We start from the raw sequence: 14132 nt of genomic DNA, 5'->3' as shown, positions 1-14132 counted from the left end.
TATTAGTCTCTTTTCCTCATTTTCTGGTCTATTTTTTCTATTGTGTATTTTTTTAGCCAATTTTGCCTTTTATTCTCTATTCTGTTAATCCCATCCTGATCCTCCTACATAAATGTGGACAACAATGTTACCAAATATCATCTATTCAAAGACTATGGAGACAGAGGGATTCCTATATATATATCTGTATATGAACTACACATTTTCGACATGGTACTTATTATATAAGCTGCACTATAATATATACTGGTATGCATACTTTATTTACTAAAATTTCTTCAGGTAAGTGCTTGAAGCTAAAATGTGTTTTTTTCCAAGGGAAATATATATATATACTGATATCATGATTACTTTAGGAGTTTGTGCAACCTCATCCTTTATAATAACTAAAACCTTAGACTTGGAATTTCAACAAATGAAACTCTGATGATAATACTAATGAATAAATATTGTAGTATAACGTCTTTTTAATTTGATAACAAAACAATATCACATCAAGGATCATAAAACAACAAAGTTATAGCATGTACATGTAGTGTTAAACAAAATACTTGAAAAAGAAAATGGGTCTTTTGATAATTTTGTAATGAAAATTCTAGTCTGAATCTGTGTCATAAATCACCCATTTTCTCTTGCAAGTATTTCGTTTCTTATTTTCCTTCTGGCCCTCATTTGGATGCATGTAATTTATAATTACGTCACCTTTGATATTTGCATTATTCAAAATAGATGGAAGAGAACATTGCTGTCTATAACCTTGAGCAATATCTATATTAGGAAAATTGTCAACATCAGCAGTAGTGCTAGAAATTGTTTTAAACAGAACTTCTGGAGTAATGATTGTAGCATTTGTATTGCGATTTATTTGTACTATTTCATAGTTAGCAATTTCATTTAAAGCAGTTTCAACGATTTCCTGAGATGTGTGAAATAAGAACTGATCTTCATTATCATTTGGAATATCATCAAAACAAGTTATTGTACTATCTTCAGCAATTGTATTGGTCTTGTTGAAATTTGTAAGGACAGAAGACATTTCTCTCTGTTGATTAATTGATGCTTTAGAATAGTTATTGATTGATGCCAAACTTTTATGACCTGAGTGCTGCTGCACCAATGTATCCTGGACTCCATTGCGTATTAAAGTAGTTATGCCAGTCTTTCTTGCACTGTGGTTCACTTTTCGTCCTTTTATTCCGCCTTCCTCTTCCATCGTCTTAACTATTTTAGCAATTGTGTTTTTACCCATTGCCATATTTTTTAACCATTCACCGCTGGATGCCTTGTTGTTTTAATATTCCCACATAAAACTTTGCCTCATCTCCTTTCATATTTACAGGTTGCTTTTGAGCATACAACAAGTACATCTGGATTGGACATCTTTGATTTCCTGAAATTGAAAATAATAATAATAATCCATATTTAGGCACATTTTAGTATTTAGTTTATGTGCTGTTTTGTTTTGTCCCTTTTCGTCTCTGTGGGGATGTGTTTTTACATCCACTTTATTTGAGCTGATTATACGATATGGGGTTTTGTCATTGTTGAAGGCCGTACGGTCGCCTATTATTGCTTACATCATCTTTTATTTGAACTTTGGTGGATATATAGTTGTCTCATTGGCAATCATACCACATCTCCTTATTTTTATAAGACAAGAAGTACGTTTTGTATTTAAAAACGGTCTATGGTTAAAACATTTACCTTTATCTTCAAACATCTTTGGGGGGAATGCTCTTGAATCACTGTTAACTCCCGTCCTTGTTTTAGTGGCCCTCTCTGAGTATTCCAAATATCGTTCACCTCACGAAGTTGTCTTGAGCTCCAGGTCACCCCATCTTAAATGTTCATGCTCTGTACGAGATCTTATCCCAAAATACATGCTGTTGTTTAGAAATACAGTGTTCGATGAGGACTTTGCATTTCCTGAAAAATAAATGATATATTTAATAAAAATCAAATTGCACATATGAGGCATAGGGTGTATATAAATATACACTATTGCGGTATAACCCCCTTTTTTGTACACAATATTTCGGTATTTTTTAAGAGTATTGAGTATGTGTAGGCGTGTATGGTACATTGGGGTTCGGAAATGAGTATATCTAGAGCACTAAGTACTCCAAACCCTCTAAACCTTAATCATACAAACAGACGGATGGACACATAAACAGACAGATGGACACATCTATGAGTTGTACATAAATATTTCATCACAGATGGCGTTAACATCTTTTGCTGAGGACCAGAAATGTTCCTGTTTGCTTCATGATACTTGTTAAACCAAATGCATAAAACATGGACATGGATAATCATTTTTTTTTTTAAACTACATGTTTTTTTTACCTTATATATCTATTTTTAGTACCAGCATACATGTTTATAAATGATAGGATTTCATAACATGGAAAAAATGTATGTACTTGCCTCCACCCAATAATCCTTTCTGATACAACATGTCTATTTCCTCTTTAGTAAATGGGTCTGCTTGGTTGGGCCGGTTTCCTTTTCCTTGTTGGCGCAGATATTTCCTTTTAGAAGTCAGCACGTCCCTTGAATGTTTGAATTCCTTGTCCTCTATTAAGTTTACTGTCGAGACTTTTCCCCCCAAATATCAATTTTGACTGCCCTGCATAGATTTTAGAGTGTCAGGCTCATATTCTCCACCATCGGCCTTTTAGCGGTCATAAAGAACCTTGCAAGGAACAAATCTAACTCGGAGGAAGGAATGCTTTCCACTTCTCTTTCCTCTTCTGTACAACCAATTTTTGAATTTTCCTACATCTGTTTTTGTTTTTCTGACTGTGTTTCCATTCCACATCTCCGCCAAGAAGGCATTTGTTGCTTCCCTTTCTTCATCACGCAAATTGATTTTATCTTCTAATTGAAGAATGTCCTTTGATAGATCGTTCATTACTCTTTCTCCCATCTCAATTGAATGGGGACTCCTGGACATGACAGTGGTTGTCGTCTGCCACCGACAATAAAATCCCAAAAGTTCCGGATAGTAACATATGAGAAGTTCTGAAAGGGGTACGATACGGGGTATGCGATACAGGTTTAGCTATGGGATATGGGGAATACGATACAGGGTAGGTGATACAGACTAGAAAAAAGAACCTTTTTTAGATATACAAAATTGCTGTATTTAGTACTAAATATATGATAAAGATATTTATCATATATTAAGTAGTAAATACAGTAGTTTTGAATATTTGATAAATAGCCTGCTGGTTAATCCGTATCACTCAACTTTGATGCAGACCCTTTGTCACACCCTTTATCGCATGTCTACCCTTTATTACACCCCTACTCGGAAATATGAAAATGGCACAAAAATTAGAGAAATATTTTTCTTCAATGGGTCCAAAAATGGAACGGTCATTACAGCATTTTTTTTGAATGACGTCATTGTTTTGCATGTGACGTCACAGACGTCGAACTTTCATATTTTCTAGCAGGCACACGAAATTAAATCAGTATAAAAACAATATTAGGTCAATGTCAATTGGTAAAACGCCCTTCCCCAATTTCTCAGCCTCGTACAAAAAAGTTTATATTTTTCTGACATTGACCTAATTTTGTATATATGTATAGTACAACATAACTAAAGTAGGACAAAAAGAACTCTATGAAAACAAAACACAAATAAAAAAAAAAATACAATAGACAAAATATTTCTATGGACTACAGGACGCAAATTGCAAGTTAACCCAGGTGCTTCGGATGAATAATTTTAAAAGCAGTTCCTATATTTGATAAAGCTGTTAAACCCATGGCAAAAATAAATCTGAAGGTAACCCAGGTGCTTTGAATCAGTAAGCAGTTCCGATGTACTCTCCTATTTAAATATATGATAAACAACATGATAAAGTGTATAAAACATGGCAAAATCCGTATCACATGCCGTATCAACATCGACCAATATCATCCCTCGGGCTGATATTGGTATCTCAGGATGATACGGCATGTGATACGGATTTTGCCATGTATTATTCTCTATTTTTCACCCCTATTAGACTATCATCTACCAAATTATAAAATATAGAGAGAAACTGCAAGCAATAAACTGCAAAAATGATCATCAAGATAAGATCTACTTACAAATCATATAGATCTAATAAAGTCAATATGTAAGTGGGCTCCTTTTAAAAGTTATTACCCTTAAATTATGATATTAATACATATTGTGTTTTTGGCAATTATATTGAAAACTATATAAGAGATAGAATGAAAGCAGCAAGAATGATGTGCATTATTAGATCTAAAAATAAAAAAAATGACAAAAACTATCAATTGACTAAATTTAATGCCCTTAAATGATATTTTTTTGCTGTTTTCGATATTTTCTTGAAAATTATAATACATAGAAAGGAAACAGGAAACTGATCAACTATATAAATTCTCCAAATAAACAACTGTAAAAATACATTACAAAATGACATATATTTTCCAGTGTGTGCTTTTGTGTTTTGTGCTCTTTGAAGCCTCTAGTTATTTGCATAGCAGGGCTTTGCATTCTAAAGCGGAAAAAGAGAGTCATATACACATTCAAATTAACTTTCATACCTCAATCAAAACTGAAAAGGGAAAGAAGTAATTAATTACCAACATTATTTTTGTGTAATCTTTAATATTGCTATAATGTGTCATAATAAGAAACTGTGAAGCAATGTGCAATTTTTGAAGACAACACAAATTTTCATTTTAACTTTTCTTATGAGATTGGAATACTGTTGATACAAAATTTTCACCTACTTCAGAGTTAGGTTATATCACTTGTTAATGCTGTGATTAGTGTACATAGTCCAGGACTGTTATTGAACATGAACATAATCCTGTTTATCAGTATACATGTATTTACTGTCAACAGATAAACTATTTTGTACTCTCATGTTATCAATCACAAGATGGATCTGATATGCATGTTGACATAACCCTTATATGTAACTGATATGTCACTAAAATATTTACACTTTCAGTACAATCTAATTAAAAAAAAATTGGAGAATTTCATCCTGAAATATATGCATGAATATTTTTTTCACTGGAAATAAGGTAAACAACAATCAATCATAGGGAGATAAACATGAGTATTTCTTAGGTAGCCTAATTAAATCAGGCAATTGGTTTTAACATTTTTTTTTATTCCTTGGGCTTTATATAACTTATTGCAGTATGAGTTTTCCTATTTGTTGGATCCTACAATGTATAGTTGTTCACATCTTTGTCCTTTGGTCTCTGGTGGTAAGATGTCTCATTGATAAGCATACTATATCTTCTCATATTTACATAAATTAATTAGGAGGAGGGGGGGGGGTTATAATTAAACATATACAAAAGTTTAGCAAAACATCATATGCCATCATCATGATTAATTTCAATCAGATAGATAACCATGAGCAAACTAAAGAAGACAAAAATGACTGCTTAGAATGGCACATGAGATATGCTGTGGTGTTATCTGTTTTATTTCCTGATCACTTGAAATTCAAGGTTTGAATACCACAGCTAAATAACCTGTTTTTGTTTCCTGAACACTTAAATTGAAGGTTTGAATACCACAGCTAAATAACCTGTTTTTGTTTCCTGAACACTTAAATTGAAGGTTTGAATAAAACAGCTAAATAACAGACATTTTTCATAGGAATGAAGCCTAAAACTAATTTTATAAATGTAATAACTATTTTTCATATATTGATACCCCTTTTCAGTTTGAGACATTACAAAGTCAGCATGACAAGTTAGAGAAACAAGCTGTCAGTGTTCAAGCCAGACTAACAAACTTACAGGTAAGAACTGGCGCCAATTTAGGTGTTATGAATTACTGGAAACAGTAGCATTATGCAAATATTGAAATCTTGCATCTTATAGTTCTTGCCAAAAAATCAGTACACTGTAAATTCAGAAATTATTGTGAAAAATGTGTCTAGGTGAGTAGCTCAATAATAAAAACTGGCATTCTTATATCTGATACATACATCAGTATGCAGATATTCCTAAAATCGTAATAATTAATCTTGCATGTTTGTCCATTCTACAAAAATTGCAATAATAAATGTAAACAACAATTTCTGAATTTACAGTGGTTACTTTGCTATCATCATCTTGTTTTTCTCTTAGATAGAATTAAATTCATTTTACACTATTTCATTTTATATGGATATTGTATAGGTTTGAAAAGCAGGCTTTAGACTATAAATCCCCTTTAATACACAACAAATTTCACAATATGTCACTCTCAAAAAATACACACAAACACTAACAAAAATACAAAAAAAGAGATTTTTTTGTGTGTTTCAAGGAAAAAAACAGAAAATGTTTAGGAATAATACATGGATCTTTAAATTATTGTTCGGTACTGTAATTTTGAATTTAAATAGATAATAGTGAAACACTAAAAAGAGCAATGTTTTACAGAATCAATACCATGTACAAAAAAATGTCTTATTTTTTTGTATTTTGAGATTTTTTGTTGTTTAGCTTAGTCATGTTAGTCCTAAAGCTGCAACCACATTTTTCATTTGTTATTTTTCACAATTTTTTTCTAAGCATTAATATGATTAAAGTATAGATATTAGAATCAACTTACTACATATACAATTATCTAATTTTTTTTTTAGAGAAAGCAAGACTTTACAGAAAGACAGAAGGAAGTAGTACTGGGTAATATAGCCTTATCTACTGCTGTACCTAAACAGAAATGACAACAAAGGGAAGACAAAGTACAGAAGGAGAAAAAGGTAACTGACATGTTGAAAGTAGGGAAAACGAATAATTATCAAAAAGAAGTTACTGGGGATACTTTATTATTCATGGGCTATCAAATTCGTTGATTTCCTTGATAAAAATTTATCCACATGTAATATAAATTTTCAACAAAGTTCAAATTTCATAAAGATTATTTGTGCAAACTTTGACAAAACTGTGAAATGAAAAATAAATTGATTGTATCAATGAGACAGCAAGCTAACATTAAAAAGTATCAAGGGACATCTAGAGGGCAATATCAATGTTCTAAATGATCAAGAGTGAAATTTAATCCAGGGGAAATAACCCAAAAAATAAATTTGTAATTGTTGTAAATAGTACAAATTCATTTGCTGATTTAATTCATTTGATGATAAGAATTCAATTGATTTAGGTTTTATATCAACTGTAGCAGGTTGTTTTAAAGTGTGCATCACATTTTTTATGTTATTTCGAATAGTACAGAAAAAATATTACATTCATTCCTTATAATTTAATTATAAACTCGATTTTAAGCTGGAGTAAATCATGAAAAAACATTGAAGACGTCACGGTCACATGACGAAATTACGTCTATGAGCTGCTATACAAAACACTGTCAGCCAATCAGAAGACGCGTTACATCCAAAATCAAATTATTAAGAAATGGGAGAGAATTTGGTTCCCATTAGGTCAAATATACACATATATTAATAAATGTAAACAATAAATTTCTTATTCCAATATCACAATAAATCAACCAAAAATAGAAATAAACATAAACAAATTATTGAAAGCCATGATTTTGGACAGCACAACAATTTGAGATTTTAATTTGGTATGTTTTTATATATATAACCATGGTTACAAGTTAAAAATTTAAATACACAGCAAAAGTGAGTACAAAAGAAATAATGTTTTTAATCAATGGGAGATAACTAAGAAATAATTTCTACTTTTTGAAAACAATGAAAAATTTATTGAAGTTTAAATTTTTTGCTGTAAAGAATTGATCAGATGTTTAAAAAAAAATGTATTTCCTTTGAATCTTATTTGTGTTAAGCTCTGATGAAAAGAATACTATTAGAAACTGATTTAATCTGTATTCCCTAATTTTGTTCTCTTGATAGGAACAATGTCAGAAAGCTGGTTTAGACTTCCTCATATTGATTCTTTATACTTTTTTCAGGGCCTCGGTGGCTGAGTGGTCTAAGTAGTTACTACTGTAATCACTAGCCAGTCAACACTGAGGTTAAGAGTTCGAACCCCGCGCGTGCGGGTGCACTTGACTCCAATCTTATTTGACTAGGATTGTCAGTTTTCCTATCAAAGGTCGGTGGTTTTCTCCGGGAACTCCGGCTTCCTCCACCAATAAAAGCTGACTGCCACGAAATAGCATATTGTGGTGCATTAAAGTGGCGTTAAAACACCAAAAATCATATCAAGTTATACCCTTTTTTCCAGTTTTCCACCAGTTCCTGTAGTTATGACATCATGGGTATATTGCTTGACTTGATATGTGATGCATATTTAAGATACGCTGTGACAGACCAACCAACCAGAGCTATAGAAAGGTTCTCATCAACAGAGTACATACTGGAAAGAGTTTAAAAGTATAGCAAGATCTTTTTAAAAAAGGTCCTATGAATAAAATTTATTGAAATGGAGGGTTTACGTCAATGAAAAAAGAATTTTTCTTAAGACTTTAGATGAAAATATCACAGGTGGTTCATTGAATTATAGATATGTTTTTTAATATCAGTACAATTGGATAATGACGATTTTCACTTTTACAGTTCAGGAGTTATGATTCTTGAAATATTGAAAATATGTTGTGTCTGTACATTTACTGATGAACCGTTCAACTAATGCTTATTAAATTTTAACATGTTGTTACTGATGACAAAATAGAGGTCAAACTGATTTTCACGATTTTCACTTTTACCGATCAGGAGTTATGGTTCTTGAAAGATTAAAAAATTGAGTTACGGTTCTTGAAAGATTATCACAATTCAAATTCAGAGCTGTTTTAAGCTTAAATGTTTTGTCTATACTTGTTCAACAGTTCAGGGTTTGACCTCTACGGGAAAATCCGGTTCGCTGTCTCTCTGACAGTCTCTTATTTTAAATTCAAATCAATAGTAAAAATGTGAAAAAATTGAAATTGAAATTCTTAAATATATTTAAATTTTAACAATAATTGGTATGTTTATATTTTGTAGATCTTACCTACCTCGGTTGATATGTTGAGAGAATTCCCTCCAAATAATTTCAGGATTAGTCTCCCTTGTTTACAATTTATTTACTGGTCCCTTATCAATGTAGAGCAAGCTTCAGGCAAACAGGTATGTCATAAATGCATCATTCATATGTATCTGGCAAGAAATAATAATTACTGCACAACATATGTAAATAAGCAATTGTTCTAGTGATTGAGATAACTGAAAATTGAAATGTAGGGGAAAAAATGTAAATTTGGTTTGATCCATTGCAAAAATGTTTGTTTCACCAGAGAAGCTGAATACCTTTGTTGTGGTTGATTGATTGATTGATTGTTGGTGTTTAAACACCACTTTTAAGCGCCACATTTTGGCTTTTTCATGGCAGCCAGTTTTTATTCGTGGAGGAAGCCAGCGTGCCCTGAGAAAACCACAGACCTTGAATAAAAAAACTGTGCCGTACAGGTCTCTTTCAAGTTATGAAGACTCACATTTTTATATTGCGGTCGTATATTGGTATGACGTTGGCGTCGTCGTCGTCCGAAGACACATTGGTTTTCGCATTCTAACTTTAGCTTAAGTGAATGGATCTCTATGAAATTTTACCATAAGGTTCAATACCACAAAAGGAAGGTTGGGATTGATTTTGGGGGTTATGGTACCATCAGTTAAGGAATTAGAGGCCAAAAATAAGCATTTTTGAAACTTCCAGTCATAACTTGTCTAGTGTAATTGCCCAAAACGTTTAGGAATAAGGGGCCAAAAAGGGGCCAAAAAATAAGCATTTTCTAGTTTCCAGACAATAACTTGTGTTCAAGTGTATGGATCTCTCTGAAATTGTACTGCAAGGTACCATACCACAAAGGGAAGGCTGGGATTGATTTTGGGGGTAATTGCCTCAAAATTTTAGGAATTAGGGGCCAAAAAAGGGGCAAAAAACAAGCATTTTTCTAGTTTCAGGACAATAACTTGTGTGTAAGTGTATGGATCGTTATGAAATTGTACTACAAGGTTCCATATCAAAAAGCGAAAGCTTGGTTTGAGTTTGTGCGTAATTGCCCTAAACATTTAGGAATTTTGGGCCAAGAAGGGGCCAAAAAACAAGCATTTTTCTAGTTTCCAGACAATAACTTGTGTTCAAGTGTATGGATCTCTCTGAAATTGTACTGCAAGGTACCATACCACAAAGGGAAGGCTGGCATTGAGTTTGGAGGTGATGAATCATAAAGGGGTTCAAAAAATTTGGGGGGAGGGATTTTTTTTTCCTTTTTTTCCTTTTTTTTCTTAAAAATTTTTAATTTTAAATTGGTTATTTCTGATTTATATATAAAAGCAAATAATAATGATATGGTTTGAATAGGTAAATTAAAAATTTATAAGTTCTTAGACCACATTCATTCTGTCACAGAAATCTATGCTATGTCAAATATCTAATTACAATCCAAATTCAGTGTGTATCAAGCTTGAATGTTGTGTCCATACTTGCCCCAACTGTTCAGGGTTCGTCCTCTGTGGTCGTATCAAGCTGCGCCCAGCGGAGCATTTTATTTTAAAAAGAGACCACAAAAAATAATTTAAAATTATTTTAAAATGTCTCTTTTAAGGCTCAAATTTATTACCTTAAATTTATACAAATTTTACATAGGTAAGGCAGTCATCAACTTTTGCCCATTTTCAAAAGTTTCCAGAGCCAGAATCATAAGTAAAGCATCTTATGGATTGAAGAGAAGTGTCAATATCAAAATCAATTTTGATAAAGGATAAAGCAATAATTAACAATTTTATAATTTTAATGACCTGTTGTTTTTACAGAAATCTAACCTATCATCAACACTTAGACGATTAGGAGAAGAATTATACAGATCTAAAACAGTCAAGTTTATGGATGTTAGTAGTGACAAGAGTGATTTCCCTTTGTCACCAACAAAGCTAGACAAATCAAAAGATGGCATCTACTTTAGAAGTTGTAACCAACATGTTAGGCTCTTGTCCTCTCTCATTATACTTAAAACTCTATCACAAGGTAAGTTGAGTTTATGTTTGAAAATCAGTTAAGGATAAAAAATCTTAGTAAATTTGAATATTCTGCCATATGTCCTTTCTGATAATTTACGTATACAAGATTTATATACAATGTTAGAAGCAAACATATCAGACTATATGCTGTGATCAAATGAAAATTTAGTTTTTGCTTCTAACTTGTTTAGGGGCCAGCTGAAGCCCGCCTTAGGGTGTGGATTTTGTTGGTTTTTTGAAGACCATTGGTGGTCTTCAGCTGTTTTCTGCTCTTTGGTTCGTTGTTGTCTCTTTGAATAATTCCCCATTTCAATTCTCAATTTAAATTTGACCAATACTTTACTGATAGATAATGACCTTTCAATTTTGCAAATAACCAATGTTCTGTAGACTTACACCTATTATATTTAAGCACATGCCTTTTATACTGTGGATTCATTTGTCATCATGCATACCTATTCTTGTTGGATTCAGGAAATATTGGTTTTTAGTGGATATATGATTTTAGGATTTTGTTTAAGATGCATACTGATAGGAAGATGTGGTATGAGACCACTATCAACCAGTGACAAAAGGATGAGGATGTAGGCAACAATAGGTCACTATATATGTAGTTTTTCTTCCTAATGTTAACTATGTGTATTTATCAAACAGTTGATCTGGTAGCCCATGTATTTAATGTTTTGTGTATTTATTAAACAGTTGATCTGGTAGCCCATGTATTCGATGTCTTGAAGAATGATCTGAAATCAGACGTGTGTAAAGAATTGTTCCTGTATTATCAAGCTACGCCAGTTGTGTTACAGTATCTAAAACCTATTAATAAGGTATGGTTATATGATGTAAATATATCAAAGGATGAGGAGATACAGAGACACAATTAAAAACCATAAGTCTGAGAAAAAAGCCAACACAATGGTCAAATGTGAAATGACACACTGTCCAAAAAACTCTACAATAAAAAAATATTGAGCAAAACAAACATTTTTTGGAGTATGGTGTGACGTCCATTTTCATTAAACTAGTATATATTTTGTTAAGGGGCCAGCTGAAGCCCCCCTCCAGCCTCTGTTGAAGACCCATTGGTAGCCTTTGACTGTTTTCTGCCCATTGGTCAGGTTTTCTGGGTTAAACTTAGATGCTCTGGGAAAAAATTTCACTAGTTTAAAAAAAAAGTGACAATACTGTAAGTAAGGTAAAGCAATGAAATGCAAACAAGACATTTCGATGTGATTCAGTTTTTTAATCAAATACTTATATATGCTATCTTTAACAGATTGAAAAATGTTGAGTTTTCAAATTATTAAAGCATTTGGAAGATTTTAAATATATATGAAAACATGTTATAAGAGTTGCATGATAAGTCTATTATAGTGCTTTTTTGTATGTGAAATTATTAGGTTTTTACAGATAGCAAACAACATTTTCATTATTTTTTCTGAAAGACGATGAAATATTAAAATGTTAGCACTTGTAAATGACAGTAGGCAGGCAGATAAATGTAAATTTAATTATATTAACCTTATTGAGAAAATTATTAATAGTTATTAAACAATGGACTGCTAGAGGATATTGAATGACTCTAATTTAAACTTTCAGGCATTTATGGGCGCTGCTATGGATATCTTCCTACAGTTATCAGCCGATACACCGTTCCAGACTCCATTCCTAGAGAGTTGTGGAAATGAGCAGTGGTTTAGAACTGTTGCTATGGTACTGAGAGCACCTACACAAGACAATAAATTATTGGAAAAACTTAGTATAATACTTCAGAAATTATCCAAATTCAAGTAAGTTCCTTTTAAATTTTTTAGGGAAGAGGAAAGGTCAGCATTATAATTTATACAACTGTAGTAGTAGTTTGAATGCACTCAATTGTTAAAATAAATGGCAGGAAATTATCACTAGAAATTTCATATTTAATTTATATGACAAATTTTCTTTAGATTTTTGCCAGGTGTTTTTTTGCAAAACTGTGTGTAATGTTCAATTATTTTAACGTTTCCTTTTTACATATACTTAATCCTTTTCTGTGCTATAGGCCAATACGTTAATTTTATAAGGAGTTATTTAGAGGTTATTGTATAAATCCTTAAAGAAAGTTTTCATATTTAATTATAATCCTGTAAACAATAATAAAGCTAACTGGGTTTGAATTAACAAGAGCCACACAACAGGTGCCACCTGTACATCAGGATTTGATTACCCTTTCTGAGGACCTGAGATCACTCAAGGTTCTTGATGGGATTCTTGTTGTTCAGTATTTATTTTTCTATGATATGTTTTATGTTCTTGTTTGTCTGTTTTTCTTTTTCAATTTTAGCCTTGGTCAGTTTATTCACCAACTTATGAGTTTGAATGCCCTTTAGTATCTTCTTCTCTTTTTTGACTGCATTTAAGTGCCAAGAAGCTGTGTCATGCTTTCACAAAACTGTTTTTCTATTTTCAGAACCAACAAAAGATTTTTTGATGTGTACACCATCGTTGGTATTATCCAGGAGATATTACGTGGATGTTCCACCGACCAAGCATTCCTTGCATTGAATCTCAAGTCTATACTGTTTAATCTAACTTCTACTGGAGGAGTACAATCATAGCATTAGTCACATTTTCACAATTTTTTGTGTACTGAATGGTTATCACAGTGTATTTTCTTGAAAGCAAAGCTTGCATTTCACAATGGATGACTATATGTATACCTTAACAAAAAAACCAAATTATTATAAGAGATTGTTCTCAAATGAAATTTGTAAAACATAGGCCTTTTCAATTTGGTAATTATTTCATACAAAGAAATTTTCAAATGAATCTTAATTTAGGTTTTATATTTTATTGAGAAATAATAATATATTAAATCCAAAGCTGAATGGTCTAAGTATAACTTATCAACTAGAAGTAATAGTAACTAAGTATTGAAGGCATTTTAGTTTTAGATCTTAGCTTAAATGTGATTTGAAATATTATCAATATGAATTTAATAGGTTCCTCGCAATTACAATTACTTGAAAACTTGCGTTAATATTTGTCATAGTGATATAGATAGATTTTATACTTTATTTATTTGAATAAATTGATCAGATACTGGTAATAGTTTTGTTGATCTGAACCTTCATGACTTGTAGTTGAATTTTATAGATTATTAACTAAGTTATAAAGGTTTGTTTTCCA

General features: G+C 31.8%; 1 pseudogene; it reads left to right on the top strand.

Moving 5' to 3' along the window:
* The window catches only part of LOC127713995 (coiled-coil domain-containing protein 138-like), a 39541-nt pseudogene extending 25781 nt beyond the window's left edge, over positions 1-13760 (top strand).
* The last annotated feature ends 372 nt before the right edge of the window (positions 13761-14132 follow it).

The sequence above is a fragment of the Mytilus californianus genome, unplaced genomic scaffold, assembly GCF_021869535.1.
Source record: "Mytilus californianus isolate M0D057914Y unplaced genomic scaffold, xbMytCali1.0.p SCAF_9, whole genome shotgun sequence".
Taxonomy (NCBI): Eukaryota; Metazoa; Mollusca; class Bivalvia; order Mytilida; family Mytilidae; genus Mytilus; species Mytilus californianus.
Note: the sequence above shows the minus strand (reverse complement) of the source record. Positions and strands in the feature narration are given on the sequence as shown.